At 35.9% G+C, this 27,690-nt stretch overlaps 1 long non-coding RNA gene and 1 pseudogene across 2 annotated transcripts; both read left to right on the top strand.

The window, feature by feature from the left end:
* The first annotated feature begins 14,317 nt into the window (after positions 1 to 14,317).
* Positions 14,318 to 14,712, top strand: LOC145798543 (uncharacterized). The gene is made up of 3 exons (XR_014339535.1): positions 14,318 to 14,392; positions 14,484 to 14,552; positions 14,640 to 14,712. It is a non-coding gene; the product is annotated as an uncharacterized LOC145798543 (long non-coding RNA).
* Positions 14,713 to 15,766: 1,054 nt separating this feature from the next.
* On the top strand, positions 15,767 to 25,936 carry LOC114297667 (putative LRR receptor-like serine/threonine-protein kinase At1g07650; annotated as a pseudogene). Its single transcript, XR_014339534.1, has 6 exons — positions 15,767 to 16,588; positions 16,969 to 17,109; positions 23,515 to 23,838; positions 23,953 to 24,184; positions 24,819 to 24,969; positions 25,421 to 25,936. The product of XR_014339534.1 is annotated as a putative LRR receptor-like serine/threonine-protein kinase At1g07650 (transcript).
* The last annotated feature ends 1,754 nt before the right edge of the window (positions 25,937 to 27,690 follow it).

Below are 27,690 nucleotides of genomic sequence, written 5' to 3'. Positions count from 1 at the left end.
TTGCTGTTAAAATCATAAAAAATATTTTATGTTATTAACCTTTTCTCTCTATTATTAAGTTGCATTCCATTTCAATTTCATGTTTAGAGTTTGTATCTATGAAGAATTTATATCTACTTCATTGTGATAGAATTTTCTATGGAATAATTTTCTTGTACGTCCAGTTTCAATTTTTCTGTTGATAAACAATATCGGCAAAAATTTGTATGAAAAAGGAATTTCCTTATAAGAAGATGAAAATCTTCTCAGCTTTTTTGTAGGTTGTTTTGTGTTCAAATTGAGTTATGACAAAATGTTAATTATTAATCTTTGCATAAAGGGGGTTTCAATGTTCTTCTTTTTTCCTTTTTTGCTCTGTTCTTTGTTTCTATTTTTATGCTTGAATTTTCCTTGTGGTTAGGCCACTGCTTTTCTATTGGAGCCATGTAGTTATGGTTGAATAGAATACCACCTTTTATTATTGCTTTAGTCTCCACACCAAAAGCTAATTTAACCTTCACACCAACAAATGTGGAGCAGATTACAAATTTTCTCTCTGTAGTCACTTTTTAATGCTTGTTTTCTCTTGGTGATTAGATGAAAAGTTGGTAGGAAAAATTTGTATATGTTGCATATAAATAAAGTGTGGGAAAAGCTTTATACTTAATAACAAGACTACTAATTTTATTTTTTTCTAAATGAAGATCAAATGTATCTACCTTGGGAAAGATTTGATTCATTTTGAATTCTTTAATTTAGAATTAAAAAGCTTATCTTTATTTGTTAAGAGTAAACAATCCATTTCTTGTCTTTATTTCTGTTGTATTATATCTCATCGTATCATATTTAATTATGCAATATTTAATGTTAAATTTAATAATTATGATAGTCTTTGTTGTATTGTTTATTATATCCCCATTATGGTGTTCTTTCTTAACTTGGTTAGTTATTAGATTGGTTTTTAGAGTTTTTACAACTATTGGACTATAATTCCGAATGTAATTCTTTTCATATTTTTCTACCAATTAAAAAAGAAAAAAAATATTCCATGAACATTCATGATTTGTTCTTTAGATTTCATAAGCATTTTAATGTGATAATGGGGATGCATTTAAGATTCACAGTCACATAGGTTCCATGAATCACATAGCAGAGATTGATATATACGAGCTTTTTGCTTTCAAACAATGCAAGGGAAGGAAGGTTAAGCTTGCTCTTTGTGACGGTAATTTCTAATCTTTGAATAGGCAAGCTTGCATTGTTAGGGGAATTCTCTTTGTGAGTTTTTGGTGTAGGCTATGGATAAGAAATGATTGCTGATATTTGGTACTTTAATGTTATGTTAATTGATTGGATCTTAATTATTATACGCCAAGATGACTTGGTAGCAGAAGTAATAAAGTACTATTGATACTTGTATGTGCTGATTGTTAGTTGATATTGATATTTGTGTTTAGATTTTTGGGGGTTGGCTTGAGGAACCATGAACCAGAACAAGAGACAAAAGAGCGACAATTAATCAATAGTCTTTTGAAAACCCACAAGACGAGAGAGATATCCCTTTTAAGTTGTAGGAGAATAGGGCTGGCTTTGAGATGGAATTAATGGTTCCACAGGGGGCAATGAAGCTCTATTTGAGAACTATGATGGTTTTGTTGAGGGGACATAAGGCAGAAATTATGGTAACAAATGGTGCAATCTCAAAGATAGCCAATAGTTATATAGTCCAGAAAACAAGAACCCTCATGCATCTATATATATAAACACAACCCCTTCATTATTTGATTGGAGGGGTGTACTAATGCAATACTTTGATTGTAGTTTGAGGCGTGTTACTATGTACTATGTACAAGCTCATCTTCATTCTTTATTATTGTAGGGAGCCATCACAAAAAGAATGACAGCAATCGAAGAAATGACAGGCATGGCTGTACTTTGCAGTGACAAAACAGGAACTCTAACATTGAACTGACTGACTGTTGACAAAAGTATTATTGAGGTTGTTTGGGGGACTGTTTGCTTCAGATTGAATTTCTAAATTTTGTAATGTAGTTCATGTTCCAACCTTTTGTCTGGATGTATTCTCATAGGTCTTTGCTAGAGGAGTAGATGGAGAGGCTGTAGTTTTGATGGCTGCTAGAGCCTCAAGAGTGGAAAACCAAGATGCAATAGACGCTGCTATTGTCGGGACGTTGGCTGATCCAAAAGAGGTGTGTTAATTAGTATACAAACTTTCTACTACATAGAATGGGGGTGCAAAAAAAATTTACGCTTTTGATTCTGAATAGCTGAAACAAATGCACCATAATATTGAGTGAGATTTTCCTTCTGAATGACTTTTGTTATCAATTCTCCATTTAATATGTGTATTTCTATTTTTCTTCTTTGACTTCTACTAAAAACTAAGGCACAGGCTGGCATTCAAGAGGTTCACTTCCTTCCATTTAACCCCACTGATAAGCGAATAGCTCTGACTTATATTGACGGTGAAGGTAAAATGCATCAAGTCAGCAAAGATGCACTAGAACAGGTATATTAATTAGTAACTGTTTCCATTATATCTTGCATCTGGTATTGCTTCTTTTTTCCTTTATATCTTTTTTTGTGCCTAATTATGCGTTGGATATGGTTGTTAGATACTGAATTTCACACACAATAAATCGAAAATAGAGCATAGAGTTCATGCTATGATTGATAATTATTCTGTAATATTGATATAAATCATGGAGTACAATACACCATACACTATCATATCATAGCAACATCTGATGTAATATTCATTTGAAATATCATTTATGCACTTCTATCTTCTTCTCATTCTCTCTCTCAGATCTCTCCCTCTCTCTGTTTTTCCATTCATTTTAACTCGGATCGCCTCTTTGATGGTTCAAAATGATTCGTCTCTCTCTATATAACAATACACAATCCATCTCTTTTAGGTATTTTTTTCCCTGATTAATGTTCTGTTTGCTTTCGAATTGCCATAGTTCTCTTTCTCTCTCTATTGCTTGTGTGACATATAATAGTGTGCTGTGTGATTTGTAGGATCTGCTACTATTCTTTGCCTTGATCCTAACTCAATCCATCACCTTTTGAGGTATGTATATATATATATATATATATATGTTGTTGAAGCTATTGATTTTCTGTTCGTTTATGGAGTTTTTTTTTTTTTTTTTTGCTAATATCTTTTATTTTGGAATAGGATTGCTGGATTGGGAGTGGGAGTCTTCCGTCTTCTAGCTAGAATCAGTGTGCCAAAGGTTGATTCTTGGGATGTAGTTTTGGTTGTGAAACAAAAGCCAAAATTCTTCTTCTTCTTCTTCTTCTTCTTCTTCTTTTTTTTTTTTTTTTTTTTTTTTTTTTTTTTTGGTATTTAAGAATCTGATGCATCTATTTGCTTTTCTTTTCTTTTGTACTTTTTTTGTTTTCCATTCAAATTTTCTAGAACAATGCATGTTTTCTTTGAAGGATGCAACTTTTTATTTTACTTGGTCTTGTGATATATAAGTTTTTGAACCATGTAAAATACCAATGATATATTCTTTGATTTGTTTCTGTTTTATTTATGCAAATTGTGTCCCCCCTCCCCCCAAGAAATTAATAGGTGGAGTTGTATATTTAAAATCATATTTTGAAAATTAGTGAATCATATGATTTGGATACTTTTCTTTGTACATATGTGAGGTTGTTACTAGCTTGACATGATAGAAGTTGACTAGTATGCTGGTTGTTTGGTGTGTGGATCTTAGCTTTTTTCCTTCATAGTTGCTGCTTCTGCTTGATTTGTTCACAAGTTGCCGCACTTTATAAGCTACTGCCTTTGTTTGGCGGTGCATATGGCTAAGCAAGGTTGTGTTCTTGTGTGTGTGTATATATATTAAAAATAACTTTCTACGACATGTAAAATTATGTCGTGAAAACTGTAATGATTTATGGCATGCAAGAAAATGTCGTAAAATATTATATATGGCATACAAAGTATGTCATAAATATATTAAAAATAACTTTTTATGGCATGCAAAATTATGTCGTGAAAAGTTGAATGATTTATGGCATGTAAAAAAATGTCGTAAAAGATTATATACGGCATACAAAGTATGCTATAAATAGATTAAAAATAACTTTCTACGGCATGCAAAATTATGCCATGAAAAATATAATGATTTATGGCATGTAAAAAATGTCGTAAAAAATTATATACGACATACAAAGTATGTCATTAATGTTTAATTTATTACTTTTTACAACTTTACCTTTTTGCCGTAAATGATGCTTAACTTTCTACGGCATGTCATATAACGGCATTTGTATGCATGCCGTGAAAGAGTTTTTACGACATGCATTGCAAGCCGTGAAAATTCAATTTTGTTGTAGTACATTCTGGGTCAAGGATCACTTCAAGGGGTGCTTTTACTCAATTCAGGAATTTATCTATAACCTATAGCAAATTCGAAATATGCCTATCAGTTGAAGTCGCTGCTGGGTTGAGTTGTCTTGTTCTGGGAGTTAAGACTCTGCTCAATTATGTTGCAGTTACTGAGATCTGGTGCTGTGATTGATGGTTGCAGGGTGGTCCCAAAGGCAGCATGGGGCTGTTTTGTCTTGCTATCGATTGACCCTAAGGCAGTGGTGTGTGCTGGTGTGCTAATGTTGTTGCTATCTTGGTATTGTTTCTGCTGTTGGGTTGGTTTTGATAGCTCAACTATTGTGCTGCTACTATATGCTGTTCTTTGGTAGACTTATTATTGTTGTTTGGTCTTTGTGTCCTCTTTGTTTTGTTTGTTTTGTTTTCTTCTATGGTGTTGGTATCTTGCCAACCGTTTGGCGTGAGCTCTCAAATGATTGGGTGTTCCTCTTGGTGCCAACCTAGTTGGGATGAAGGGTAACACTATGATGTTCGATACTCTTCGCCCTTGCTTTATTGATGTAATCCATTTATTGATATCAATAAAGTTGTTTCTTTTTGCTTATCAAAAAAAACTCATAAACAAAGTCAAAATATCCCAATCTCTTATTATTTTGATAAAATTTTTACTATCATTACTAGTGCTAAACGATCATTCGATAAACACACAACACATTTAAAAATTTATTAAAAAAAATTATTATCAAAACAATGTACAAATAGATAATTTGATTACACTTAAAAAGTATAAAATTTGTTTTAAAAAAATATAAATTCAGTACATTTTTATATTTATTAATTTTTTGTATTTCTTTAAAATATTTTACTTTATATATATTTAGACAAGGTGTATCTAAAAATAAAAATTCATTAAAAATAACAAAATTCGACCAACAAAGAAAAAAAAACTCAAAAATACTTTTAAAACTAAAGCCTAGTTTGTTAATAGGCTATTTTATTAGAAAAATTAAAAAGTCATTACAAATTGTTACATTCATCTCTATACTTTTTTATATGTGTTTTTGTAAAAAAAATTAAAAAAAAACTCCAAAAAAAAAAAAAATCAATTACCAAACGAGCCATAAAAACAAAACAAGTGGACGTCTTTTATCTCAAAATTTGTTTGGTTTGAGTGATTTGGAGAGAAAATAAATTAAATGTAGAGAAATAAATTTTAATCACTTGTTTGGATTACCAAATAGGAGATAAATGGAAAGAAACAAAGAGAAACAAGTTTCTTTGATAATCTACTATTTTCACTCTCTTCAAAAGTGGAGAGATTAGAAGAAAAATAAAACCAAACAAATATTATTTTGTTATGGAAATTATCATTTTAAATATAGAACAAACAAAAAAAAACTAGCACTTATAAAAGATTAATTTAGTAATATAATTTTATATCATTTCATTTCTTTTATATAATTTAACCAAAGAAGATAAAATATATATAATAATATCATTATTTTATTTTCTCTCTTATCTATCCAATATAGAAATTCTATTACACACCACCTCCTACCATATGCACTCTTAAGTGATAATATTTTTTTTTCTTCAGTTATGACTAATTTTCTTTTTTAATTATGACATTATTTTAGTTATAACTCATAAGATCTTTGATTGTGCCACGTGTGTTATTTGGTTATATATATATATATATATATATTTATAATTAAGATGATATTTGGTTATGTTTCATGTGTTGTTTAATTATAATTTTTTTTTAAATTTATAATCCAGAAAATATAAAATTATATTATTTTCTTCTTTAGTTTTAAGGTGCATACCATATATACCAATTTAATTAAAGGATGTGTACTATAATCTTTCCCATCCAAACAATTCATTTTCTCTCCTTTTTCACTTTGAGAAGGGTTTGGGTGTATAAAGTGCATACCATATGTATTTATGTAAATTCTTACAAATATACTTAAGTTACCTCACATAATTGAGTAAGTTCTCACAAATATACATAAGTTGTGATTTTTTAAATTTTTATGGATTAACCTGCGTATATTTGTAAAAACTTATGTAATTTTGTGAGGTAACTTCAATATAGAACTTACACAAGTATATATGGTATATACTTACACACTTGAAAATTGTCCTTTCATTTATCATTTACCCAATCAATTTTTTTTTTCTTTTTCTTTCTAAGTTGCCAAACATTAATCCAAAAGTGTGATGGTGTGACTGATGGAGGAGATTGGTGGTGTGTCACCGTTCTTGTGTGACTAGCCTCGGAAGGCGACAATATTAGGGTCTTCCAAATGTTGTGATGCTTTGTCTGTCATTAATGGTGGATTTAAAGGACTGATTAGTAGTCCCACATGAGAGAGAAAAGTTATAGAGAAGGAAAAATAGATGAGAAATATCAAAATTTTCGAGTAGGATCCCCTCTGAATTTTGAATTGGAAGGCGTTGTTTGGACCCGTGGGGTCTAGATCTCGTTTTGATAATTTGAATGGATAAAGGGTGCTGTTGTGCCTTAAGGCATAGCAGTTACTGTTGCCCCCTTTTGGGAGGTCTTCCCGAGTGTTTTTTGATAATCTGAACCATTCATATTGTAAAGTTTGTCAAGAATATTATTCATGAAAAAAATCAAATTAATCGGATATTCATAACCCCATGATTAGATCCAAATTGTTTTTAAAAATTTATGGAAGTTATGTTAACTGTTAATTTTTATAGAAACAAATGTACTTTGGTTATAGAGTTATAGATATTCAATCAACTTGATGTTTGTATCGATAATCTACTCGACGAACTCTATAATATGAACGGTTCAGATCATCGAAAAACACTCGGAAAAATCTCCCGCAAAGGGCACAACAGTAACTGCTGTGCCTTAAGGCACAACAGCACCCCCTCTCCGAATCTGAACCGTTCATTTTGTTGGACATTTTGTCTATTTCATCCATAAAAAAATTAGATCAATCCAATAATTTAACTTATTTAATTTGTTGCGTTTGTCACCAAAAAAATATATATGGTTTATTTTTAAAAATATAATTATTATCTATTTTTTTAGTGAAAAATTAAGTAAGTTATAATTATCGGATGGACTTAATTTTTTTTTGTGGATGAAATACATGAAATGCTCAATAAAATGAACAATTCAAATTATCGAAATGGGATCCATTATGGGCCTCACGGGCCCACACTGTGTTTCATTTGCTTCAAAGATTTTTATGAGAGAAGGCAAAGGTAGAGACTATATTAGCTAAAAGGAGTTTTTGGGCACAATTGTGTGATAGAGTCAATCATTACGTCGAGAATTGAGATTGGATGAGTTTAGATTTATCGTTAAAACTATTATAGTTTGAAGTATGGGATTGGATGTATGATTTGGTATAAGAGTTAATCACCATGCCATATGTAATGATAAAATAGGTGCAACTTTATTTCTAAATTTTTAATAAAGAAACCTTAAAAAATTAATGATTTGGATTATTGAAAAAAAAAGGAGTCCATGTAAGCTGTAACACTGTTGCAATGTTGTTTCTTTTTATTTTATTTTTGAAAAATAATTCATCCCCTAATTTAGTCCCTAATTTCATTCCAATGATATGGATTAGGACCTAAATACGAGAGAGAGAGAGAGAGAGAGAGAGAGAGAGAGTAGTGTGAGAATGTTTTACATGGATTTTAGCTACGCTATTGAAAGTGGAATTTGGAAATCTCTATTGAATGTGGCCAAGTCATTGGAGATGAAATTGAAAAATCTCTATTAGATGTGAAATTAGAGGGTCTCAATTAAATAATGTAGCTGGACTGTTTATTTTTTATATTAGTAATGCTGTTGCATTGTTGCAAGGTCTTGCCCCCAATTTTAAGTTGGAAGTGTAAATCCCTTTACCAAAAAGTTAAATGAGCAGCATGGCCCATGGGGTCCTAAAAGGATGCTTCTAGTCAAGGTTATAAAAAGTGGCCGCAATCGTTACGTAACGCCGTTACGTAACGGTTTTGGCAGTTACCGCCACCCGTTACGGCCGCTTTTGCAGTATGATTGAGATTCACAGGTGTGTCAGCCGTAGCGGCTGCCGTAGCGGTCGTAACAGTGCTGTAACAGCCGTAACGGCCTGTTACGCACTGTTACGTAACGGTTTCAAACTGTTTCTTTCAAAAAAACACAAAAAAAAAATGAAAATGGAAGAAGAGGGATAGAGAGAAGAGGGAAGATAAAGAGAGAAAATGGAGGAGCAAGAGATAGAGAGAGAGAGAAGAGGGAAGATGAAGAACATGTTATTGATTTGTTAAAACTGTAAGACCTATGCTATTCTATTCAGCTGCTATCACTAGACCATTTTATTTGTGTGTGTCTATCTATATATTGTTTGAAAATAATAATAACAATAAGTGTGGTCATTATCTATTTGGCTTGGTTAAAATATATATATATATATATATATATTTAAGCTCTTATTTATTCTTTTACTTTTATCATTGTTTATCTTATATATAATAGTTAGTGATTATTTTTTATATAATATAAAGTCATTAATTATTAAAATAAAATGTAAAAAACTCAGTTTATAGTTATTTAAATATATGAAATATATTGCATCATACTTAAAATTTACAAAAATTGATCAATATTTATTTTTAATCCAATAAATATGATCATGGAAAAAAAAATGTGTATCGGTAAGTTTTTTTTCAAATTGTGCAAAAAATAAAAAAATTCACGGTTTCGGTTACCGCAACCGTTACACTACGGCCTTTACACCCCGCAACCGCAACCGCGTCACCGCCACCGTTACGGTGACCGCAACCACTTTTCAGAACCTTGCTTCTAGTACAATAAGTCACCTTCACTATTGTGTATGATTTTCTTCTCCTGTCGGTCATATATATATATATATATATATTCATATATGTATGGAAAAAAAAAACACTAACACAATCATGTAGTAATAAGTTGCGGATTTGCACACAGATAGGGATTCGACCTCACACTCCTGACACTGGGTATGATTCGCCCACGCCTGGAATGTTTGTCCTACTAATCATATGTGCTATTGTCCGGATGGTTGACCCGAGGAGAGTGGAACCTTGAAGCTCAAGGTTATATCTCAATGCCTTACCAGGTCACCACACCCTTGGGCTAAATATGTATGAACGTAGCTTTATACATATGCTCAAAGAACTCAAATATATAAATAGATATGGTGGTAACAGTTAGTGAATGTCCAAAAGCTACATGGACTTTTATGCTTGTATTGTTTATACTAATATGCTATGAAGCAGGTTGAATTGAAGCACAAACTAGACGTATTCCCAATAATGAAACTAAGAGGCTCTCTATAATTTCAATTTATTCATTTCTATTTTCCTTTTTTTTTTAAATTTGTAAACATGAAAAAGAACTTAATTACAAGTCATAATTGAAGATGATTAGATTGGTTGAGTCCACTGCATCCTTTGTTTTTGTTTAGTTGTCACCCTTTTTTTAGCTATTCCTATTGACAAAGCTTCTTTCAAGATTCAATAATCTAAAGAGTGTTGTATGTAGAAGTGTGCTTTTAAGCAAAGTTTGAAAAATCTACTGAAAAGTTGTAATGGCATTTTCAAAAAAGGTTCCAGATATGACTATTTATCTTGTTTAACCAATTTGTCCTTGTTTATTCATGCAAGAACTTCATTTTAGGCACAATTTGAAAAAATACTAAGATGTCTAACGATACTTTATGATGCTAATACATAGACATTTCTCCATGTTATATCACTTATCTCTAACTACTTTAAAGGCTAACATGACTTCGATTTCTGCAGTGGAAGCTCGTGGTGAAATAGCTGAACAACTGGGTAAAAAAGGCTAGAATTTCAATTTGAAGCATTGTGACGAAAACTTGAACTGGCAAACACCAATAGTGGACTCCTCCCTTATGTATGACTGTACTGTCAATTGCACTTGCCCTTCGATTGATGGATGTCACATCAGTGCCATGTATGCTCCTTTTTATGTTTTTAAATATAAGTCTCTACTTATTATTCAACTCCATTTTTTGCTTAAAATGTTATTTATGATTTTTTTATTTTATTTGTTTTTAAATTAGGAGGCAATGATGTTTGAATATTAGGAGGCATGTAAATCTGCAGGATGTGTGTACTCTAATTACTTGGAGTTTTTCATGTTTTGTGCTTTTAATTATTTGTTGTTATACATTGTTGGTTTTTGAAAAATTGAATTCTGTAATTATTTATTTTCATGGAGATTGTAAGTTTTCTAAACAAAACTGTATATTAGATTGCCTTGAACAAAGAATACATCACACAAATATATAGAATGCTAAATCCTAATCCTAAACAAAATACACCATTGATAGAGAATGCTATTAGATATAAAACACTAACACTAATTCCTAATCCTAAAAGGAAAAGGAAAACGAACACTACTATTCTCACACCCCCGCTCAAACTCAAGGTGTTTGGGCAGAAAACACTGAGAGTTTGTCAAGAAAAAACCGAAACCGAGCAGTGGTGTGAGTCTTAGTGAAGAAATCAGCAAGTTGCAGAGTTTTGTTTAGAAAACTTACATGGTATCAGAGCTAGGTTTGAAACCCTAGCTGCTTCGCTTGTCGCCATCATGGTTCGCTGGTCAAAGGGTCATCGATCTTGACCCCTCCTTGGTTCTTCTGGTTCGTGATCAGCCCTAAGTGGTGACATTCTGGTTTGTCCGGGTCATCACCATCAGCCCTCTCTGGTTCAACTGGTTTGTCACCATCGGAGTCGCGACTTTTCTCTCTCCAGACTCACGAGGGTTCGAAGCCCTAGCCTTCTCTGGTTCGTCTCGCGAAGGCCTCTCTCTTCCTCGCAATCTCTGTCTGATTCTATTCGTAGCCATCTACTTCGGCTCTCTAGTTCGTCTGCCTTTTTCTTCTTCACGACCTCTGTCTGATTCGCTTCTCAGCCTCAGTCTCTCTCCCTGTCTTCAACTTGGCTATTTCTATTTAAAACCCTATTTTAGGATTATTTCACTAAAGCCCCATATTTGTCTGTTTATTACAAATTTTGTTTTATTATAATGTCAGTTACTAAAATCCAAGCCATCAAATATAAACTCACCGGTGGCAATTATGCCTATTGGGCCAGTGTCATGAAGATTTTTCTTCTTGATCAAAAAAAATGGGGCTATGTTTCTGGTTCTGCTCCTCGTCCATCGGACCCGAAGGTAGAAAGGTATCTGTCTTCCTGTGACACTTGGGATTGTGATAATGCCCAAGTTCTAACCTAGTTTCATAATTCTGTGGATGACCGTATTGGAATGATGTTTTCCAAGTACAGTACTGCCAAGGAAGTGTGGGATTATTTACTCGGTGTTTATCAGCAGTCCAACTTTGCCAAGCGGTATGAGTTGGAAATAACTGTTCAGAGTGCTTGTCAGCGGGATCAAACTATTCTGGACTTTTATATTGAGATGACAGGTCTCTGGGATCAGTTGGCTCTTATGGAACCACCTAGTCTCAAGATACTAGACGCTTATATTGAGTTTCGGGAACAGGGTCGTTTAATCCAGTTCTTAACAGCTCTCTCCCCTCAGTATGAGGCTATTCGAGGTGGCATCATTCACCGATCTCCTCTTCCCTCTGTGGATGCTATTGTTCGTGAACTCTTCTCCGAGGAAACCCATCTTAAGACGGCCAGTCAGACTTTGCCTCCTTCTGTGTTCTTGGCTCCTGCCAAGTCGCCCTTGTTATCGACCCCTCCTCCTCATCAGCTTTAGGTCACTGCAAAACCCAAGAGAGGACCATTAGGCCCAGATGAGTGTGCTTTCTGCCATCAGAGGGGTCATTGGAAGAACAATTGTCCCCAAAAGGGATGTCAGCCTATTCCGTCTTCTCAGACACAGTTCCGCAATCCTACTTCGGGTACTTTCCGACCTCCTGCTGCTTACACTACATCTACTCCAGCTCCCGATCCTAACTTGGTTTCCCTGAGTGCTCAGGTTGCACAACTTCAGCATATCATGTCCACCTCTCAGTCATCCCTATCTGTCTCCGCTCTTACCTCTCTTCATTCAGGTTTGCTTGGGTCCTCTTCAGGTATCCCTTCTTCTGTCTGGATTTTTTATTCTGGTGCCTCTCATCATATGACTCCTCACATTTCCTTACTTCAAAATTGTATTCCCCCACCCACTCCTATTACTATTAATACTGCTAATGGATATGGTATGTCTATTCTATTTGTTGGGTCTGTCTTACCCTCTGCCAGGTCTGCTGTTACTATTCGTTCTGTTTTTTATGTTCCTCAGTTATCTGTCAGTTTATTATCTATCAGTCAACTTGATGCGTCTGGTTTTGATGTTTTATTTTCCTCTTCTGTTTGTTGTGTGCAGGATCGGGTGTCCAAGAAGCAGATTAGGACCGACCGTAGAATTGGAGACCTCTATGTGGTCGAAAGCTTGCATCTCCCCTTATCCACTTCTCCAGCTGCACTTTCCTCATTTCAGTTAGATTCTCAGTCGAGTCAGTTTTACTTATGGCATTCTCGCATCGGTCATTTGTCAATCGAGTCAGGATTGTTGGGTAAAGTTTCTCCTAGTCAAATTGATGAATGTCGGGGGTGTAAACTTGCTAAAATGTCAGCCTTACCATTTAATAAAAGTACCTCTATTTCTGTTTCTCCTTTTTCTCTTGAACATACTAATGTCTGGGGACCCTCTCCTATTCTTACTAAAGGGGGCTCTGCCTATTATGTGTCTTTTATTGATGGCTGCACCCGTTACACTTGGGTTTATCTTATGACTCATAAATCTGACTTCTACCAAATATATCGTACCTTCCAGTCTATGGTCACTACATAGTTTGGGTTTACTATTAAATTGTTGCGGTCTGACTTGGGTGGGGAATACTTTAAAACTGAATTCTGTGAATACTTGGCCAAATTGGGTACTATTCACCAAACTTCTTGTGCTGATACACCTGCTCAAAATGAACACCGTCATCTTCTTGAGACAGCTAGGTCTCTCCTTCTCTCTGCCTCTGTTTCGGCTTCATTTTGGGGTGAGGCAGTTCTTACTGCTGCTTTACTTCTCAATCGTCTGCCTACCCCTTTTCTTTCTAGTCGGTCTCCTTATGAGGCTCTGTTTTCTCAACTTCCTAATTACTCCCTCCTTCGTGTGTTTGGGTCTGCTTGTTTTGTCCTTTTACCCCGTAAAGATAGGACTAAACTTAGTGCCCGGTCTGTCCTATGTATCTTTTTGGGTTATAGTTTCACTCAGAAAGGTTATCGCTATTATGACCCTGTTTCTCGTCGCCTTTATGTCTCCTGCCATGTTGCCTTTCTCGAACGTCTATCTTACTTTCAACTTCCTCCTCTCACCACCCCTGTTTCCAAAGAGGATTTGGTTCATATTGATCCATTTCCTTCTTAGGTTCCGTTTGATGAGTACATCTCCATAGTTACTCCTGAGCTTATTCCATCTTCTCTTCCTACTTCACCTCTGGCTGCTTTTCCTCCTTCGGCCTCTTCTCCTTCTCCATTGTTAGTTTATTCTCGTCGCAAGGCTCCTCCTCCACCAGTTGTCTCTACCCCTACTGCTGATCCTGCTGCTTCTGACGGCTCTGATACCATGTAAGTTTTCTAAACAAAACTGTATATTAGATTGCCTTGAACAAAGAATACATCACACAAATATATAGAATGCTAAATCCTAATCCTAAACAAAATACACCACTGATAGAGAATGCTATTAGATATAGAACACTAACACTAATTCCTAATCCTAAAAGGAAAAGGAGTACGAACACTACTATTCTCACAGACTCTCTTAGGTAATATATTGTATACAAATCTCTAATTCAACAATGAATAATTGATTGCTTGAAGAATTTCGCTACCTTATTTGTGAGTGTTGACATGTAACATTACATACTGGAAAATATGCTAAACCAGAATTTGAATCTAAGTGTTTCTGTTTTCTTGTCACAGAGTTCTTAAAGGGCAGGATCTTTCTGGTGTCTTACCACGATCGTTAGTGAAGTTGACCTACATTAAATACATGTGGGAAGAACTTCCAAGTTTCTTTTTCTTCATGTCTGTTAATTAGCTTTTATGATTCCATTAAGTTCAAAGTGCTATCCATTGTTTACAGAGACTTATCTCGCAACTATCTTAGCGGTCCTCTTCCCTCTGAATGGGCTTCTACCAAGTTGAAGTATATGTGAGCAATATATACACTTTTCTCTGTCAGACTAGCAAATGCATTGCGTACATCCTCAGTTTAAAATTAGTGAAGTTACTACTGTAGGTCTTTTACTGTGAATCGCTTATCAGGAACAATCCCGAAGTCCTTTGGAAGGATTACCACTCTCACCAATATGTACACTCTCTCCCTCTCTCTGTGTGTGCACATGCACACACACACAAGCACACGTGCATGTGCATATGAATGTGGGAAAACAACAAGAGCAAAAAAGAACTTTGAAAGTTTACATGATAAATTGTAATTTATGGAACTATTCCAGTAGAGCTCGGGAATCTGGTCAACTTAACTTATCTGTCAGTCCTGTTTTATATACTTCATGTTTCTTTATCCAACTCTAGATTTTCAACAAATTGTACAATTTATCAGAAGTTCTTATGTTGAAATTATTTTCAACAAATGTTTTATTAAGTTTGTGGTCTAGAGTTCAAGTTACACCCTCCTCTCTATTTACTTTATTTAATTTTTAATTTTTTTTATAGATAATAAATCTTGCCTTTAAATTAAAGACTTTCACCATAAATTTATTTTAGGTTTAAAAATTAATTAAAAAATCCTTCAATAATGTTTAATTTGCACCTTAGAATTCACCACCAAAATATTTGAGATTATAATATTATTATTTAATTATTTACTTAATTTTTATATTCGGATTCTCACATATATTCCAGAGCATGCATACACTTGAATTGCAGCTGTGGTTGAGAAATACTTAGGAGTCCATAAACTTCATTGTGTCATGTGGTGCTGGATCCGTTTTTCTTCCAGTCATATGCCAATATATGATGCCCGGAATTTATAAATTCTCAAAGTTATATTTTATTTTTTCATTATTTTGTTGGGTGATCATTCAAAGTGTAATTTTATGCAGCTGAATAGATCTTTCATATAACAAATTGTCTGGAAGTGTTGATCCATCTACTTGTAGAGAAACCCTGTAAGATCTCTCTATCTCCCCTGCAGCTTCCTTAACTTCCATGCATTTATTTTCTTCATTCACTTGTTCTTCTTTTTTCTTCCTTCATTAAATTTATTTATTATTTTTATCAAATCAGAAACTTGTTCGGAAGCTTCTCCAGTGGGAACCACTTGTAAGCTTCTAACTCGCATTTGAAAAGTTGCAGTTTGCATTAAGTGTTCTACTGAATTATGCTGGTATCCTATTCCCCCCCACACTTCCTCTTCTTCTCTCATTCCTTCTGTATTTAATTACTCTTTTTCTCTCTACGGGATTAATCCAGGGACTTTGGTTGCTTGAATTCTTGTCCAACAAGTAAGTATATATTTGTCACAATGAAAACTCAAGGTTATAGCTCAGATTTATTTATTTTTCTTCAATCCACTCTTGTTAATCAAATTTTGCAGCAACTACATCTGGTTGATCTTTCAGGTTATCAAGGGAAAACATGTGCACATAGTTTTAAGTATATGACACGTAGTTTTTCCCTGTTTTTTTTACCTTTCATATGATCACATATGATGCTTTTTTTCGACAATTTGTATTCATTACATATAAATTGCGGTGGTGGAAAAGCCATCATCGAAAACACTATATACGAAGCAGATGAATACCAAGGAGGTGAAGCATATTTTGTACAGGCAGGGCCAAGTTCTATTTGGGGATTTAGTAACACTGGACACTTCTGGGACGCCAGTAGAACTGCAGGCTACTATATAGCCAAAAATGTATCTGTTCTCGCAATGAACTACTCTCAATTGTACACAAGAGCTCGTGTCTCTCCTCTACCTCTTACTTATTATGGGCGTTGCTTAGCAAATGGGAGCTATACAGTGACCCTTCATTTTGCTGAGATAATTTTCAGAGGCAATCGAACCTTTCAGAGTCTTGGATGACGAATATTTGACGTTTAACAACATAGTTGTGAAGAACAAGACTATAGAAATTAGCTTTTATTGGGCAGGCAAAGGGACAAGAGCTGTTCCTACAAGTGGAATTTATGGTCCTCTTATATCAGCTATGTCTGCAGAATCTAGTAAGTTATGTTCTGTTTAGGCTTTTCTCGTTTCTTCCTGAATGGTGAAGCACCATCCTCTCTCTCTCTCTCTCTCCCATGCTTGTGTTTTGAGGTTCTTTCTGTTGAATTCTGTACCATACTTGCAGATGATTGAATCAATGATATTGTAAAGTTATTCCCCAACTCTTGAGATCTGAAAATTATAAATTAAGAAGAAGCATAATTTACAGATTGAGGATTCTTCTCTTGCTAGTTAATTTGTCTTCGAGGTGTCAAATAATTTCTTACTGTAGGAATTTTAAATATTTGATATTTGGTTTATTGAGGCTATGGACAAAAGGTGTAGGCTGTACTATGCAATCTTTTGATCTATGCTTTACAGATTTTTCTTTGTGTAGATTTCAAGCCACCTCCTGGTCAGAAAAAGAAGATATTCATCGTAGTTGGAGCTTTAGCTTTTGCAATATGCCTTGTATTCATGATTCTCTTTATCCTTTGGTGGACATGCTCTCCGAGAAGTATTACTTCCAGGGAACAAGGTGGCTTATTTCTACTCCATGTTTTATTATTTATTTATTTATTTATTTTAAATTCCATAAATGAACTTTTAAATATTCCGGCTATGGTAGGATTGTAGAATGTATGAACAATATATACAGATTGACTGTGTTTGGTTGTGTTAATATAATATGTTAATATTATGTAATGTATTAATGTATGTATACAGCTAGCTCAGATAGATAGGATTCTTTAGATAGGATACTTTTTCCTTTTCTTTTCTTGTTCCTGCTTTCGGTCGCCCGTCTTCTTTCGGCCTCCTTTTCATTATTATATTACATTGTATCATAATGCTGTTTGTAACACAGCTTAACACAGCTCCTCTATAATGGAGCCTCTATTTTGGTTTCTGATATATTGAATCACAGAGCTTACTTACTCTTTCAATATCACTCTCTCAACATATTTTACATGATATCAGAGCGCAGGTGTTTTTCCTAGTCTCTTCTTCCGCTGCATCACATTTTTTGCTTGGCAGATTGCTGTGTATCTCATCTGCATCACATTTTCTGTTTGACCGATTGTTGCATATCTCGTCCTTATCTAAATTACAGATTGGACTACACCAAAACCTTCGTCTCTTCACGACGAATCCAACGCCACCAGATTCATCATCATCCGACGTTTCACGTGCCTCCATGCGCCGCCAGAACATTAAGCCACGCGCTTCCTCGTTCTCAGACGCGCGTACGCGCTTCCTACACTTGTCCTGTGCTATTGTGTGCCGCGGCCTCATCTGCTAACGTGAGCCGCGTGTTTCTGACGTCAGCCGACGTCAGCCCTGACTGCTTTCGTGCACCGCTTGTTCTCCTCTACTATCGTACGCTGCGCACTTCTATGCTAACGTGCGCTGCGCCTGTGACATCATCTCTGCAGCAGTGACATCATCCTTGTTTGACCAGAATTGTTGACCGAAACAGTCAACTCACTTTGACAAACCAATTTAGTGCCTTTCTGGTCATATTTTTGGTCCGTTCACTCCTCTCCCATTGATTTCGACCCTCTGAATTCACTGGTAACCTCGGTTTTTTTAGATTCTACATCTAAAGTGTTGTTTTTACTTCATAGATCGCCTAGACTCTTCTCATCATCCTATTTCCGTTGTTCTTGACGGGACTAATTATGTCTTATGGGCACAAGCCATGTCTAGCTTCCTCAAAGGAAAGAAACTTTGGCGCAACATCACTGGGGATGTGTGCAAACCCATCCAAGCAACCACGGAATTCGCTGCCATGAACTCCACTACCAAATATGTCGACAGACTAGAAGATTGGGATAATAAAAACTATCAGATCATCACTTGGCTTTGCAATACCTCTATTACATCTATCAGCCTGCAGTTTGGTCGGTTCCAACTTGGCTCTGTTTCCTCTCCAGCCAAGGCCATCTGGAATTTTTTACAAGAACGCTATCAAACTACTGGCCTCGCTCACCAATATCAGCTTCTGAGTCATCTTTACCGTATGCGCCAAGATACAACTCAGACCATTAATGATTTCCTCTCCCAAATGTATTATTTTTGGGATCAGCTCGCTCTTTCTGAACCTCCATGGAGGGATACTAAGGATGCTACCTTGTTTACTACTTACCGTGACCAACAGCGCTTGGTTCAGTTTCTCATGGCTCTCACTCCCCGTTTTGAGCCCGTACGCGCATCTCTCCTTCATCGCACTCCTCTACCCACTCGTGAGCAAGCAATTTCTGAACTACTGTCAGAGGAAACCAGGTTTGGTACTCTCCATCCACACCCTGTGGACTTTGTTCTCGCTACTCCCCAGATTCGGAGTTCTTCTTCACCACCTTCACCACAGAGGTCAACTACCGGCAACTACTGTCAAAACCGCAATCTTCCGTCGACTCATCTTCTGGTTAATTGTCCAGTTCGTCTTTGTCGGTTTTGCAACAAGACTGGCCCTGGTCATCTCCAGCAAGATTGCTTCTGCAATCCCGCCCGTGCCTCTCGCAATGGTCCTTCCACCGGGAATTTTTCCCGCAGCAACTCTCACCGTTTTGGGACTCCGTTTAAACCAATGCCTGCTCAACGCACTGTTGCTACTGCCTCAGAGGATTTACCTTCCTTTGTCCCTATAGACCCTTCCACTCCAGTCTTCTCTCAAACAGATGTCGAAGCCATGTTTCAACATTTTTGGCAGAATTTCGGTACTCCTCCCTCTACTGCTTTGTCTGTCACCGCAGGTAACACTTCCTGGTACTTTGACTCCGCTTGTTGTAATCACATGACCTTTGACCCTACTATTTTTACTCCTCATGTTCCTTCTATCCATACTGCTGATGGGTCTCTTCTGTCTGTAAGTAATGTTGGTTCTGTTTCCACCTCTCACTTATCTTTATCCCATGTATATCTTATGCCTGCTCTTACTTTAAATCTTATCTCCATTAGTCAACTATGTGAGCATGGTCTAACTGTTACCTTTTCACATACTGGTTGTTTGGTGCAGGACCCTCGGATGGGACAAACTCTTGGGATAGGCCGTAAGCATGGACGTCTCTACGAACTCATCCATCTTCATGTTCCAGATTCCTCTCAGATCACAGCTCCTACTACTGCTACCACTGCTCCTCCTTTATCTCATTTTCAGCTTTGGCACTGTCGTTTGGGCCATCTTTCTGTTGGTCATTTAAAATCTTTAATTTCTAGTGGTCATTTAGGTCCTGTAAGTTCTGATGCTTTAGATTGTGTGTCCTGTCAACTTGCCAAACAACCTGCTTTGTCGTTTAATAAAAGTGACTCTATTTCTCTTGCACCATTTGATCTCATCCATTCTAATATTTGGGGACCCTCTCCTACTCCTACTATGGGAGGAGCACGCTATTTTGTTGTTTTTATGATTTTTCCCGTTTTACATGGTTGTTTCTTATGAAAAATCGCTTTGAGCTCAAACAACTTTATTACAATTTTGCTGCAATGGTTAAAACACAATTTTCTAAAACTATTAAGCTTTTTCGCTCTGACAATGCCATGGAATATAAAGATTTTGACTTTCTTTCCTTCCTTCAGAGTCATGGTACTCAACCTCATCGTTCCTGTCCCCGTACGTCTCAACAAAATGGACGTGCTGAACGGAAACATCGGCATATTCTCGACACTACTCGTGCTCTCCTTCTATCTTCCTCTTGTCCGGAACTTTTTTGGGGAGAGACAGCTCTCATTGCTGCTTACACTATCAATTGTATCCCTACACCTGTCATTCATAATCACACTCCTTATGAGCGTCTGCATGGCACCCGTCCCCCTTACACCAACCTTAGGGTCTTTGGATCTGCCTGTTTTGTTCTTCTCCAACCTCATGAACGTACTAAACTTGAACCGCGTTCCCGCCTTTGTTGCTTCTTGGGGTATGGTATTGAACATAAGGGGTATCGTTGTTGGGATCTTCTCTCCCAGTGACTCCGTATCTCTCGTCATGTGGTCTTTTGGGAACACAAAATGTTTTCCTCTCTCTCTCTCTCTCTCTCTTCCGTTTGTCCGTTCCCTCACCCTCTCTGTTTTTACTGACCCTTCCACAGATCTGTTTTCTGATGAGCTTACTCCACCGCCCCTGCCAGCCTCTCTCGAGTTTTTTGATGAGCTTACTCCACCGCCTCTGCTAGCCTCTCTCGAGACTGCCTTGCCTACTGGTCTATCCCATGCACCTGCTCGCTCTGATGGTCTTACTCTTGCTCCCTCGAGATCCTCCCCTCCTAGTGAGTCTCTTCCTCTGGCTCTTCCTCCCTCTCCTCGACCACACCGGGTAACCCAACCTTCTACTCATCTTCGTGACTTTATTATTGGTTCTACTGCTTTTTCTACTTATGAACTGACCTCCTATCGTGAGGCTCGCTCTAATCCTCTTTGGCAGCATGCTATGACTAATGAATTGTCAGCTTTAGACAAAACTCATACTTGGGACATTGTTGATCTTCCTCCTGGCAAGACTGCCATTGGCTGCAAATGGGTATACAAAATCAAGACTTGTTCTGATGGATCTATTGAGCGCTACAAAGCCCGCCTTGTTACCAAAGGCTTCAACCAAGAATATGGTATTGACTATGAGGAGACCTTTGCTCCTGTTGCTCGTCTCACCTCTGTTCGCAGCTTGATTGCTGTTGCTACCACCCGACAATGGGATCTTTATCAACTAGACGTCAAAAATGCTTTCCTTAATGGTGTTCTTCTCGAGGAGGTCCACATGCAACCTCCCCCTGGGTCTACTTATCCACCTCATAAAGTTTACAAACTTCAGCGTGCTTTATATGGTCTCAAACAAGCTCAACGCGCTTGGTTTGCCAGGTTCAGCTCTACTATTCATGAATGTGGTTTCACCTCTAGCTCTTATGATACTGCTCTTTTTATCCGGAAAACAGCTCAAGGGACCACCCTGCTTCTGCTTTATGTGGATGACATGATTATCACCGGTGATGATATCGATGGTATTCTTCGCCTGAAACAGTTTCTTAGCCATCATTTCGAGATGAAAGACCTTGGTCCTCTCAGCTATTTCTTGGGTCTTAAAATCTTTCATGATTCCACGGGTTCTTTTCTCTCTCAAGCTAAGTATATCTCTGATCTTCTCACACGTGCTGGTCTTACGGATTGCAAGACTGCCTCCACTCCCCTAGAGCCTTAGAGTCGTCTTACACCTCTTGATGGCACTCTTCTCTCTGATACTACCCTATATCGTCAGCTGGCTGGCAGTCTTGTCTATCTCACTGTTACTCGTCCTAATATTGCCTATGCCGTTCACATTGTCAGCCAGTTTATGTCAGCTCCTCGTACCCCTCATTATGCTGCATTAGTTCGTATCCTTCGGTATCTCAAAGGCACCCTGTTTCATGGTCTTCATTATTCCACCCGCTCCTCTCTCCAGCTTTGTGCTTTTTCCGATGCCAGTTGGGTTGGGGATCCTACTGACCGCCGCTCTACTACCAAGTTTTGTTTTTTCTTGGGTGATTCTCTTATTTCTTGGCGCAGCAAGAAATAATCTCTTACTGCTCGTTCCAGTACCGAGGCCGAATACCGTGCTCTTGCTGATACTACTCAAGAGCTTCTTTGGCTTCAGTGGCTTCTTACTGACGTGGGTGTTTCCCCCTCTAGTGCTACTGCCCTCTTTTGTGATAATCAAAGTGCTCTTCAAATTGCTCACAATGATGTTTTTCATGATCGCACCAAGCACATTGAGATTGACTGCCATTTTATTCGTCAACACGTCACTCGTGGTACTGTCCATCTTCATCCAATCTCTTCTGCTGATCAACCTGCTGATATCTTCATCAAAGCTCATTCTCCTGGCCGCTTTGTTGACCTTGTCTCCAAACTCCAGTTGGTTGATGTTTGTCCTCCTTGAGTTTGAGGAGGGGTGTTAATATAATATGTTAATATTATGTAATGTATTAATGTATGTATACAGCTAGCTCAGATAGATAGGATTCCTTTTTCCTTTTCTTTTCTTGTTCCTGCTTTCGGTCACCCGTCTTCTTTCGGCCTCCTTTTCATTATTATATTACATTGTATCATAATGCTATTTGTAACACAGCTCAACACAGCTCCTATATAATGGAGCCTCTATTTTGGTTTCTGATATATTGAATCACAGAGCTTACTTACTCTTTCAATATCACTCTCTCAACATATTTTACAGGTTGGGAGATTTGGGAAGAGATTTGGAAAGGGAAAGAGAAAGGGGAAAGGTGTATGAAACTAAGTGAAATATAAGTATATTTTATTCACATTTCACCTTCCTTTTCTCTTTCCATTTCCAAATCTGCCAACCAAACCCAACATGAGGCTTTTTGGTTGTTTATGGAAAATGTCAATAGGCATCCAAATTACCAACAATATGAATTTTATGTTCTTATTCCGGATAGTATGGAGGAATACACACCATCAATATTGTCAAATTAATCCTATTTTAAATGTCACAAGCTTGTTTGATAAGTGATAATTGAAACAAACATATATTTAAATGACATCAGTTACAAAATGAGAATTTTGAACCCTTTATATTTTCCTTTTGTTTTTGTTATATTTAAATTTCCTTTATAAGCATCACTTAGTAGTTGAAAGTAATTGTTTGAGTAGAGATTGCTAACTATCCCCAAGGCTACAAATAAGAACTGAGGAGATGTAGGGCAACGAAGCAAAATTTTGAACCTTATAACATGTTGGAATTGTTTGTTGCTGTGAAAGCTTGAAACTTATCTTTTTGGTTGTTCCAACTTTTCTGCAACCAAACTAAGCATCAGTTTTTTGCTCTGTAATTTCTTAATCTTTTTATTTCAAATGTCACATTTTTCAGAATAGGCACCTAAATACTTGGCCAAAAATCAAAGTCGGTGCTTTGATGATAAGATGATGTAGTTAAATCTCTCAACTTGTTCTTCTGCAGCTCTAAGAGGATTAGAATTAAAAACTGGTTTATTTGCCTTTCAACAAATTAAAGCTGCCACTAACAACTTTGATGACAACAACAAGATTGGGGAAGGTGGTTTTGGATCTATTTATAAGGTATATCGCAATCAATTGTAGTTGTTACCTTGTCATATTCAGTTAAGCAACTTTCTTCAAAATCAAAGCAAGGTAATTGTGAATTTGTTAATGACATTGGCACGATCTTGGGTTTACAACATCCAAATTTAATAAGCTTGTACGGATGTTCTACTCCTGGGATATGAATACATGGAAAATAATAGCCTTGCCCGAGCTTTGTTTGGTAATTTACTTACGGCTTCTAGTTATAACTATTATTAATTTGGATCTTCTTTTTCTTTTTTGATATGTTTTTTCCCCTTCCTGGTTTGATATTTCTTTTTAATTACAAGTCCAGGGGAGTGCCAATTGAAATTGGATTGGCCTACCAGGCTAAGTATTTGTATTGGCATTGCAAGAGGTTTGGCATTCCTGCATGAGAAATCAAGACTGAAAATAGTTCATAGGGACATCCAGGCTACCAACGTACTACTTGATGGAAATCTTAACCCTAAGATCTCTGACTTTGGTTTGGCTAAGCTTACTGAAGATAAGAATACCCACATTAGTACCAGGATTGCTGGAACTATGTAAGCTTCCAATTTTTATTATACGACTCTGCATCTAGCATTGGGTAGACCTCATGCAATAACTGTCCTAGCTCTACCCTATCTATTGTTTTATTTCTTCTGGAACAATCATAAACACTTTTTTTATTATGGATCTACTACCAAAAATTCAATGCGTAATCTCCCATTAAATGTTTATTTTGTTTACAATGGAAATGGAATCGGATTATAGAATTAGAAAGTGAGGTGAGAGCAGTGTGGCCCATCATACAGAAGCCCACACCAAAACTAAACCAGGCAAACCACCTTGATTTTTGCTTGGCTACAAGCCCATGCAAAGTGACTTCGTTTTAGCTATATGGTGATTTTCGCTTCTAGTAATTATAATGTTATGGTTTAGCTATTATGCATTTCACTTTTCAGTAACTTTTCATCACTACAATGCCTTGCATTATTAAAAATCTATCTTAATGTTCTTAAGTCAACGAACTACTGAAGTTTTGATCACCTTGAAAATTGTATGAATGCTTGTAAATTGCCAAACAAAGTCATTCACTATTAGAATTTACCACTTAAAACTACTGTTTAATGTTACAATTGTACTAAAAAGCTGATATTTTAAATTATAATTAACAAAATTATGTTTCTTGTGCAGAGGGTATATGGCACCGGAATATGCATTATGGGGTATTTTAACCCACAAAGCAGATGTTTATAGTTTTGGGGTTGTCACATTAGAAATTGTCACTGGAAAGAACAATATGAAATATCATCCTTCTCAGAATTTTGTTGGTCTGCTTGATTGGGTAAGTGTTTGGTTCTTTAAGGTTTTTGATTAAATACACATTTAAAAAAAAAAAATCTTGTTTTTGGACCTATCCGTTTGGCTTTATTGGCCAGCTATCACAAGTTAGCACAAACTTGGCAAGAGGTTGAACTACCTGAATTGGTTGTGTCAAGGAGGTTTTGCGCTGATTGCCAATTATTGTTTACTAGGATCAAATTTTTTTCGGTCACGAATGTTGTCTTTGTTTAAATGGTGGTGAATTACTTCTATTTAGGATAAATAATATTCCAATAACCTTGGTATCTTTTCTTTTGTTTTTTTGGGATATATAATAAGTTCGAGAGGTTCCATCCCAATTGGGACCGCAGTTCTTTCTTGATGGGAACTTGATTCTAATTAGTTCTTGCAAGTAAGGGTTATTTTACTGGCTTGTCACTTTTCATATGATCCCTTTCTTCTTCTAATTTCAGGCATTTTTTTTACAACATAAAGGATGTTTAATGGGGTTGGTGGATCCAAAGTTGGGTTCTAAGTTCGACAATAAAGAGGCAATAAGAATGATCATGGTAGCATTATTATGCACTAATCCATCACCAGCACGTAGGCCTGCCATGTCTGCAGTAGTAAGCATGCTTGAAGGTCATGATAGCATTCAAGGATCAATCATGGATCCAAGTAATTACGGTGATGAATTCAGATTCGAAGCCCTCAGAGATAAGTATGATGATATGCAACTCCAAAGTTCAAGTGATAATCAGACCCTTGTTGATTCATTGGGCACAACACGAAATGGGTCATCCTCTACGTATGCCCATGATCTTTATCCAATAAATCTTGATTCTCCATAACACAGCTTGCACGAGGATGCATCTTGGCAGCTCTATGATATGTTCTGTAATGCATTTCATGGTTGCCTTCTTTGTTAGCATTTTCCTACTTTCAGTATGCATTGACTTTTGTTTTTAGATGTATGAGAAGTTCTTTCAATTCAAATTACTTTTCAAATATGCAGCCTTCATGTTTTACCTAGTCTCTCCTATTTGGATCAATAAGGTTTTTTTGACTTTGGCTTTTAAGGCATGTTCAAAAATTTGCTAATAATGTGTACTGTCATGACATAAAAACCTAACTTGCAATTGTAATGTAGTGTTTAGGACATTTACAATTAGTGCCATGGATAAGACTTGTTTATTAAAAACTCTTGATCAATGTAAAAAAAACATAAATAAATACAATTCAACTACATACTCTTTTTATATCATATTTCAATATAAACTAATACAATTAAAGAAAAATTTACTTAAAAATCTCATCTTGAAACACGGTGATCCGTTTAGTCCTAAGAATTTTTGTATAAACCAAGTAGTCCCATTGATTTTGGAAGGTAGATTCAATATAGGGATATTTACCAATAAGTCCCATCTCACAAATAAGTACTCCAATTAGTCTCAAATTTTTTCTATTGATTTGTTAAGTCCTATTAGCGGACAGTTTCTTTCCGTGTGGTCCTATTTTCAATTTTGGTAGTATTTTGGTGGACGACTATACCTTTTTATTAATGTGACAGGTACTAATGTGACACTCCAACATGACGGGTATAATGTAACACTCCAAAAATACTAAAAATTCTTTAATGTACTTTTCTCAAATGTGACATGGTGGGTATAATGTGACACTCTAAATCTTTTACTCAAAAAAAACTAAAAACTCCTGACTATATTTTTCCCAAATATGACAACATAACGGGTATAATGTGACACTTCAAAAAAATTAAAAACTCCTAAGTGTATTATTTTCAAATGTGACAACGTGGCAAGTATGATGTGACACTCCAAAAAATCTAAAAACTTACTAGTGTACTTTTTCTAAATGTGACGTGGCCCCAAATGTGACAACGTGATGAGTATGATGTGATACTCCAAAAAAACTAAAAACTCATTAGTGTACTTTTTCCAAATGTGATAACATGACGGGTATGATATGACACTAAAAAAAAATTAAAACATATTTAGTGTACTTTTTCTAGATGTGACAACGTGATGGGTATGATGTAACACTCCAAAAAAAAACCTAATGAACTTTTTTCAAATGTGACAATGTAACGAGTATGATGTAACACTCCAAAAAAATTAAAAACTCATTAGTGTACTTTTTCCAAATGTGACAACGTGGCGGGTATGATATAACAATGCAAAAAAACTAAAAATTTATTAATATATTATTTTCAAGCGTGACATGTGACACTCTAACGTGACAGGTATGATATGACACTGCAAAAAATTAAAAACTCGTTAGTATACTTTTTCCAAATGTGACATTCCAACTTAGCGAGTATGATGTGACACTCAAAGACTCCTTAGTATACTTTTTTCAAATGTGACACTCTAATGTGATGGGTAAATGAGTCATTACACATAAAAAAAAAAAAAAAAGACTAAATAGATCACAAGAAAAAATATGGGAATATATGGATTGCAAGTCTAAAATATGAGACTTATTAGTCAATCTCCCTTTAATATATTAGTCCTATTGATTTTGAAAAAGTAGATTTAATATATTATTTAAAAATTAGGTTTACGGTTTTACCCTTATTTCTATTGTGCTTTCTTTTTTCTTCTTTTTTTTTTCTTTTTCTTTTCTTTCTTTTGTGCTACAAAGGTAAGACACACAAGTTATGGGAATTAAATTTTGGATGGATTTTTATATGAAAATCTTTTTTTATTTGGAATGACTTGAAATG

Source organism: Camellia sinensis, chromosome 9 (assembly GCF_055761805.1).
Source record: "Camellia sinensis isolate YWXY chromosome 9, ASM5576180v1, whole genome shotgun sequence".
In the NCBI taxonomy this organism is placed as follows: Eukaryota; Viridiplantae; Streptophyta; class Magnoliopsida; order Ericales; family Theaceae; genus Camellia; species Camellia sinensis.
The sequence above is the reverse complement of the archived record's forward strand: the minus strand, read 5'-3'. Positions and strand labels throughout refer to the sequence as shown.